Below are 9,454 nucleotides of genomic sequence, written 5' to 3' on the forward strand. Positions count from 1 at the left end.
ATTATGCAGCTTTCTCATTACTATCATCATCCATCTGTAAAGTCCCGTCAATAAACTGCATTCTCTGCTGCTTGGGGTCTTTTGTCAATGTAGCCTCTTGTATCTGATTCTGCTCTGCCTCAGGTAAAAGGGATGCAGCAAACAGCACATACAACAGAAGGGCTAATAAAGATAGATTAGTGACTAGTGCATAGTGGAGGGGAGTGTGCAACCATCCCACTCTTGGAGCCAAGCCCTCCTCCCAATACTGAGGATAACTTAGTAGGAATGTTAAACTGCATTTGGAAGCTTTGTTGATCTATTTATTCAGTATACTAAAGATTCTTCAACTGTCATTTACAAACAACTTCTGTGATAAGTCCTGGATGACCAGTTGATGGTATTAAAATTTCAGCCACACATTGAATTTTGATTAAGACTTTGGCCACCAAGCCGAAACCGGTTTGGCTCAATGGATAGAGCGTCGGCTTGGGGACTGAAAGGTCCTGAGTTCGATTCCGGTGAAGGGCATGTACCTTGGTTGCGGGCACATCCCCAGTAGGGGGTGTGCAAGAGGCAGCTGATCCATACTCTCTCTCTCATCGATGTTTCTAACTCTCTATCTCTCTCCCTTCCTCTCTGTACAAAATCAATAAAATATATTAAAAAAAAAAAAAAGACTTTGGCCACCAAATCTTTTGGTTTGTCTCAATTACTCTAAAGCTTCTATTTAGCAGCAGCTTTCACTACTAATGTCACTCTTGACATGGAAACCAGTGTAAAAGAAATCACCAAAATGAAAGAAATAGGACTCAAAATGTATTTATATAATTGTATGACCACATGTAGTCATATTTCCATGAAAGTCTTAAAATCTTTGAAGAGTTTACAAAATCAATTAAAAATGAATATTTTTTTCATATTCTCTCCCTAGTGGGTAATTTGCTAATTTCTCCATCTTGCAAGATGGTTTGTGATTTTCAGCTCTATTTTGTGATATGTAAAAGCAATGTATGGTTGAAGGAGATATTACTGAAGTCATAGGGTGGACATGTGGGACACCAAAGGTGACAATGTAGCAGCTCAGGTCCTTGCCAGGATGCAGAGACTTTCACAGCAACTCTGCCTAGGTTCCCATACTCCATAATTTCCATTCCACCATTGCCTAAAGCCAATTTTTCTTCACAGAGGGAAGTCACATTGGGCATTGATATAGTTATTAATTGAGTTATTAATTCACATGCACTAATTCTAATAAATTCAAAGTAAATAAATTAAAGATAAGAATTGAACATTTTGTCCATAATGTAATTTATTATCTGGGCATAATAATGCTTTAATTTATATATCCCACTGTGTTCTCTCTAGAGAGCCTTTTATCCAGGCACCTTACAGCCAAGGTTCCCAAATTTTAGCTTTCACGGGAATCCTCTGGGTTGTTTGTAATAACACTGATTCCTAGGGTCTCCACCAGAGATTCTGGCTTGCATTAGAGGCAGAAAAAAAGGTTTTGCATTTCTAACAAGCTCCCAAGTTGCCAATGCTGCTAGTCCAGGGACTACACTTGGAGAACCACTGTTTTCAAAGACCATCTGTCCTGCTAGGATTGGATTTTCCACTAAGGAGCCATAAAAATGAACAAAGAATTTTTCTCCCCTGCTTTATTTAGATATAATTGACCTACGACATTTGTAAGTTTAAGGTGCACAGTGTGTTTATCATCGAGCAAAGAATTTACGTAAGGATCTAAGAACGCTTGGATGTAGAGAGAGCAGAGTGCCTGAAGAGTGGCTCTTCTGTGAATGACACATCCAACAGCAACGTGGGCCTACTCCTCACAGGTGGCAGACACCATGGCCTTCCTGTGATATTGTGTCCTATATATTTAAAACACACACACACACACACACACAACAACAACAACAACAACAACAACGCTGCAGTGTTGGTAGGGAGATACTTTGAATATTATCTAATATTACTGTTTGTTCCTGGAAATTCAGATTCTTTTCATAGATGGTGCTGCTCTCCTTAGTCAAAGAAGTTAATCACATCAACACCTGCATGACTAATTGCCATCTGTGCTCTCTGGAACCCTGCTAATAGGAGAGCATGTCAAAGGTCTTTAATGAATTTTAAAATGCTCCACTTATAGATGATTTTGAGCACTTTTATGTAAAGGAAATTATGGGCCTCCTATCTTAATATATTTTATTCCAAATAAATGAAATTGAGCCAATCCTTTTGTGTGATGCGGCATTAAAGTCAAATTAAAAGATGGAAATAAAGTCTGTAGTTACATAATCTATATAGCTTCTAAAATGGAGGAAGAAACTGAGCCACCAGCTGAGCCCCCAAATGGGTTTACCTGTCAGAAAAGGACAAAGGAGTAATCTCCACTGTTAGAAGCACACACATACATATCTGCCGTCCTTAAAAATAACAGAATTCACCATAGTTTAGGCCAGGCAAAAACCTGAATATTTTCATCTATGAATATACAACTTCTGTCTGCCACTGACTTCCTATGAGGACCACTTAATCTCTCACTGTATTTTCTCAGTTCCGTAATAAGGGATAATTATGTGGCCCTGCCCTGCCATTATGTGAGAACACTATTAATGGAAAAGAGCTCTTTTAAAAACTTAACTTTCTGAAATACCAATAATGGTATAAGCACTTATTAGTATTAATATATTTGGTTAACCAATGTGCCTGAGAGTTCACACTGTGCACCAGGAGTTCTAATGGAGAGCATTGTGAAAAAAAGAACTTTGTTTTACATACAGAAATGTAGCAATAGTGACATTTGTGAGGCTTTGGTTATTATAAGGGGAGGAGTGTAAATTAAAGTGGTAATCTAAATGCCGCGGACAATTCTGCCTTCACATATATTAACATTAATTTTATTGTACTCGCCTTTTCAGCAACTACTGTATTTTAGGTTAGTAACCACTAACTTTGCTCAAACCTTAGTCATTTTCTATCTATCCATTCATTCATTCAATGTACACTAATGCCTAGTGTTCTATTTGAACTGTGGCTGGAACTGCTCTTTGATCCTACATTTTAATAAAAGTTATATAAGTCTCAGCTACAAGACATGCAAACATGAAATTAAAGGAAATAAAAACAACAAATGAAAAGATGCCTGGCATTTGTGGGATATGCAATTTAAAAATAAATGAAAAATCATGCCGGGACCGGTTTGGCTCAATGGATAGAGCGTCGGCTTGGGGACTGCAAGGTCCCGGGTTCGATTCTGGGCAAGGGCATGTACCTTGGTTGCGGGCATATCCCCAGTGGGGGGTGTGCAAGAGGCAGCTGATCGATGATTCTCTCTCATCGATGTTTCTAACTCTCTATCCCTCTCTCTTCCTCTCTGTAAAAAAAATCAATAAAATATATTTTAAAATATATATATATATTAAAAATAAATGAAAAATCAAAGTATCAAACATGCAGGCTTTCTGGTTCTTCAAATTGTTGCTTTACTTTTAAACTATATGAAATACATACTTATATCTCTATCATATGTTCACTTGTCAAATTTCATTCACTAATCAATTCATCCATGCATGTCACAGGCATGAAAATAAATTAATTTTGCAAGCAATCATATTTCAGGGCAGTGGTTACAGCTATAGAACACAGCATTACTCCAAGAAAAACTGAAGACCAAGGTTTCCTTCAGAACTAAAGCCAAACGTTCCTCTTTCAAAAATCTCCAATCAAATTAAGGAGTATACATATATCAGTTTCAGGCTAAATTAAGAACTTGAGTTATGGTAAATCAGGAGCTTTTTTCAAGTATTTTGGAACAAAATAGAACGTTAGTATTATGGGCCTTGGACTGTAGGAAATTTCACTGTGGCTTTTCCTTTGTGTTTAATGTGTTCTTTACAAGCAAAGTATGAATAAGATCTATTTCTAATTATTTTAAAGACTTTAAAAATTGTATTATATTTCAAATAAAATAATCACTTTTGATATATTTAAATAGAGAATAATGTTTTAGAGCTTATCTATATCATATCATTAAAACTTAAATTTCATAGAATTATTGGAGGTGTACTTTGGACCAAATACTGTGCAAATCTCTGGTGGTGCAGAAATGAGTAGTCTAGAGGTTGACTGAAAGTGTTGAGGTTAGTGTTCATCTTTGTTACTTACTAGTGGACAGAATTTATTTAAACAGAGACCTAACTTTTGGACTAAAAAGAATCAGAGCATTTATTGAAGAGTTTTAGACTCTGATGAAAAAAGACTAATATTTCAGAGCAATAGACAATTGTATCGTATACTCTGGAACCTAAAATAAGCCACTAGATAAATAAGTTTCTTTAATAAGCTTACTAAATTAAAATTTAAATGTTCACACTTTGAGACAATGCATAGCAAACACTTCATCTCTGTAATGAAAACTGAGCATGTCTGTTTTCTCCAAAAATGCTTCAGTTTTAATTGTTTTAATCCTGAAGATAACTTTTTTCTCCCAGTACATCAAACTTATATAAAGTAGTATAGAATTCTGCCCTCAAGAAATGGGCTTCTATTTAGGGAAGTGCTTCTATTTTTTATACTTCTCTTTTATAATAGCTATGGGCCATTGTTTTGTCTCAGAAGCTTATCTGCAAAGCTCTTCTTAGACAATATTTTGAAGTGGGCAAAGTTTGTTTTGGATATTTTCTTTCAAAACTATTCATCCCCTTTTTAAAGATATCTACCGTTATCTATTTTAGTTATTTGTCATTATCAATCAATCATAGGATATAAAAAATTTAAATAATCACTTTATTATTAAAAAATCACAAAAGGAAATAAGTATAAAACAAATTTAAGTAATTGAATTTTCAAATTATGTTTTATAAGTATATAGGGTTTATAGCTTGGAACTGACTAAAGTTTAAAGTTATATGAAGATTTTGAGGATACCCTTTAACTAGAGAAAAAAGTCAATATTTAGATATAAAATTTGAATATAAATATGCACTTTTAATGACTTAAATCCCTAGATTAAATTCTCCAGCCTTGATCTCAAGGAGTATTCTGTATGATGGTGCTGGTATCCAGAATAGCAGCAGCCTCTACTGCCTATTAATATGATGCCTGTCCCTAAGACAGTAATCCGACATTAGAAGGAAAGTGGTTTTCGTAAATATGTCAGTGTTTCCATTTATGGAGGAAAAAATAATTTGATGAGTGCTCTTTAGAACCAGATAATTTCCCAGGGAATTGTCCAGTACTTTTGCTGGTGTAAAGGGCCAGATGCCGCCAGACCACATGCAGCTCATTCAGAACCATCGAAGAGCCTCTTCCTCTGAACGAGTGCTGCTTTTTAATTAGACGTTTTAGATGGCCTGTGTAAGTCACAGTAATTCATACTATCAAACACGTCATTATCTTAAATATTTTAGGATCTCCAGCTGGATTTAATTAAGCAGAAGTTAAGCAGAAAGCTTCCCCCTGTTTATACTCATCAAATGGTCCTTGCTTTCATCTAAATTTTAAAAGTCCTGTGTTAGGTATGTTTTTAAGGTTCTGAACATTTTTTTGTTGTTGTTGTTTCTACAAATTCTGATATAAAACAAAAGATATGCTTTTCCAAAATGAAGAACCCATGGTTAGTTACTTGGAAAATAAAAACATGGGCTGTCGAGTCAGAAAAACTTGGGTTTGTAGTTAGATGCTGCCTCCTTACTAAATAGAGGACTTTGACTAAGTCCTGTGATCGCTCTGCGGTCCAGTTTCTTCCTCAATAAAAGGAAGATGCCCTTTACCACAGAGGGTTCTTGGGAAGGTAAATAGCATGATGCCTGGCCATACCATGTCTCCAACAAATTTAAGTTTAAGAAGATTGTTAATAGTAGCTTACAAATCCTTTCCCACTCTCACTCCATTCCCTGCCCACTCAGCAACAATTAGTGTTATTCTAAAATTTCTAATTATGATCTCCATGATTTTTAAGATTACATCTGTTTATGTTCCCAAGCAATATACATACATACTTTTTTTTTTTCACCTTAGCATAGTTTTACACTTATTTCCGTTCTTGGCTCCAGGTCACCTCCTCCATGAAGTCTTCCCCAGTTCTCTAGACTCCAGCTCCTTGGCTGTCCCTGATTTTAGGATTGCTCTTCTCTAACTTGTTCTCCAAATAGAATCCTGTCACTCTCCCAGTTAACACTCGGGAGGTTCCCCCGTTCTCCATAGATCAAGGTTTTGTGAAAATTATACCTTACATTTCTCAATTTTATGTCAGACTTACTGATATATAAATTGATACAATGTGTAGATACTAACTCACACCTAACAATAAATATAGTATCAGATGCCATTATAACTACTCACCCCTACTTGAAATATTGTTTAAACACAAATCCCATTGATGAAAAGAAACATATGTATATTGTTCGTTTTAGCCTTTTATTATCTCTCCTTATGTAAAACTACCTGCATCATGAAACCTGTTGATGTCTGTTTCTGACTCCCGTGGTCTTGGGTTAAGAATGGTGACTTGTTAGGTGACACAATCACTGTTGTGGAAGAATTTTTTTCTTAATAACAATTTGAAGGGAAAAAAAGAAAAGCAACTTGAAGCTTTGAGAGGGAAAAAAAGAAGAAAAAAAAACATAGGAAGAAAAAATACTCAAGGCTTTAAATAAGACTCCCGAAGTAAAAGTTGTCCCTCTAGTTACCTAAAAGGCATGACTATTAATCCTTTAATGGCCACAGATTTGATTTGTTCATGCCCAATGAGCTGACTTCTCTATGGATGTTTCCATTGAATTTTTTAGCACTTCTATTGATGCCACTTGTTAATTGAAGTCTACATTGATTGCTCTTGATTTCTCTGAATTCTTTATTTTGGTCTTGGTATGTACATTGAATTCCTGAAGGGGACTTCAGACAAGAATCTTTTCTAGATGACAGGAAGGGCAATGGGACATGCAGCTACAAGCATACTGTTCTTACTTGGGGTGTTTTGGGACATTTGTCCTCTTCCAGTCAAATAGGAAGACAGAGAAAGTACCATATACTCAGTAGTAAAGCTATATTAATTTAAATGTCTTTTTTTCTTTTTATATTTTTTTCTAGGAAAACTTAAAAAATTGACTTCAAAAATAATCAGGAGGATCCCATATAGTGGCATTCGCTGGTTGTTAGTACTCTACATGTTACTGGATGTAAGTAACACTAAATTGTTCTAAGCTATGTTAATCAAGAATGCCAAAATATGGAAGAATGTTTTTGGTATGAGTGAATGGACATTAGTCAAAATAAACATTGCTCTCCAGAAGCCAAACTAAGTTCCACATATTCCATCTTCTAATTTGATTTGAAGATGGTGAGAAAGTGGCCCAGAAAGTAATTTATAACTTGACTCGAGGCATGGTGCATTCGTGTACCAGTGGAATCCCTCAGCCTGGCCTGCAGGATCAGGCTGAAACTTCCTAGGGGTCTCAGATTGCAAGAGTGCACAGGCCAGGCCCAGGGACCCCCACCAGTGCACAATCGGGGCCAGGAGGGACATGGGAGGGTTCTAGGGTGTGTCTGGCCCATCTCTCTCAGTCCTGATAGGCCTGACTCTAGCAGCAAGCTAACCTACTGGTCAGAGCATCTGCCCCCTGGTGGTCAGTGCACATAGAAGCAGTTGATCAGCCTTAGCATATCATTAACATATTGTGCTTTGATTGGTTGGATGACCTACTGGTCGACCAGACACTTAACATATTAGGCTTTTATTATATAGGATGATTCTCATATCAACTAAAGATTCTAACAATAGAAGCACAAAGTATCTAAACTATATACATAAGCTGAATAAATCATTAATATATTTTATTGTGAGGATACCATGATTTATTAAAGACCATGGTTACATTACCTTTCGTCAAATTATTAACACACATTCATAGAAATGTTAAAGTAATAAAATACAAAAAGAAGTCTTAATATTAAATCTCTGAAATATACTTTTTTATACTCCCAAACCACATTTCAATTCCTGATGGAATATCTAAGCATTTAATAACTTATAGTTCTTGACCTTTCACAGTTTCTGGTGTCTGGAAATATTTTATAGTGTTGATCTTTCTTGCTAAACTGTAAGCCATATGCAGGCAAGATCTATACTTATTTTATTCAGCGCTGTACCCTCAGCATCTAGCATAGTACTTAGCTCCTCAAGTTCAATGACTGCTTGAGATTGATCTTAAAACCAGTGGGGAAAAGGTCATATGACAACAGAATGGTGTTCATCTACATTGGTAAAGGGTTTGTACATTTTAAATTATTTTTGTTGGCTCATTACCTTCTCTTTTCTCTGCCATAAATTCAAGAGGCATTAAAATTAAAAACAATCCTAATATTTAAAGAGTGGTTTCAACTACATTTATAATAAGTATAACATCTTGAGTTATAACACTATTGTTATAACAATAATAATTATTTTTCCTCCTCTGTTTGCAAACAATTTCTATTCAGATGGCTTGCTAGTACCACCAAAACAATTCTAAGAATTTTTTCTTTCCTAACTAGTCCCCTTTCTGAGATCTCTACCAGGTTTTTCTAGTAATGTATGCTAAAATATCTGGACTATTCGACTAATACTACTCTCCAATCCTTATATTCAAATAGGCCTTCGTGTTTTTATTCTTTGAGAAATGCTGTGAATTGCTCTTTCTTGTTCCATTATAAGATGAGCTAGCCCAGTGATCAGCAAACTCATTAGTCAACAGAGCCAAACAGTACAACGATTGAAATTTCTTTTGAGAGCCAAATTTTTTTAAACTTAAACTATATAGATAGGTACATTGTTATTAATTTAATTAGGGTACTCCTAAGCAGGCCTTTGCTAAAAAAAAAAAAAAAAAAAAAATACTCAAGGGGCCAAAGAGCGGCATGTGGCTCTTGAGCCCCAGTTTGCAGACCACTGATTCAGCCCATATCTTCAGCTTCCTGGTTGGTTTCTCCCAACTAATCAGTTGGAAATCTGAATCCTCCCACAAGAATTTTACCAACATTCTCTATTCACAACCTTCACTGATCAAAAAGCTACAAAATAACTTTATTTCATTTTAATTTCAGTAACATTAGCTAAAATGCATTGAGCCTCTCATGTCCCACCACTTTGTATTTGGCTTTGCAGGTTCTTTAGTATTTTACTTCATTTCTTACTAACTATCAATACATTTTGGGAAACCACAATGTTAGATTAATGAGACATAGAAAAGTCAAATAAAAGTATGTTTCAACAGATAGAGAGGCAAGGAGTATTCCTACCTTCTGAAGAAGAAAAGTCAGTGCAGATTGAAGCTTGAAAGTCTACTTCAAAAAAATCTCCATGCAGAACCTGGATGTAAAAAATCACAGATTCAAACACAACTAAAATGTCATAGCCACAAAAGAAATTGACAAGTCTATGAACACAATTATATAGTGATCTTTACACACACACACACACACACACACA

At 35.6% G+C, this 9,454-nt stretch overlaps 1 non-coding gene across 1 annotated transcript; it reads left to right on the top strand.

Moving 5' to 3' along the window:
- Positions 1–1,736: 1,736 nt before the first annotated feature.
- LOC118714634 lies at positions 1,737–1,864 on the top strand. Its single transcript, XR_004986638.1, has one exon. It is a non-coding gene; the product is annotated as a small nucleolar RNA SNORA11 (small nucleolar RNA).
- Positions 1,865–9,454: the final 7,590 nt, after the last annotated feature.

The sequence above is a fragment of the Pipistrellus kuhlii genome, unplaced genomic scaffold (genome assembly GCF_014108245.1).
Source record: "Pipistrellus kuhlii isolate mPipKuh1 unplaced genomic scaffold, mPipKuh1.p scaffold_m20_p_10, whole genome shotgun sequence".
Taxonomy (NCBI): Eukaryota; Metazoa; Chordata; class Mammalia; order Chiroptera; family Vespertilionidae; genus Pipistrellus; species Pipistrellus kuhlii.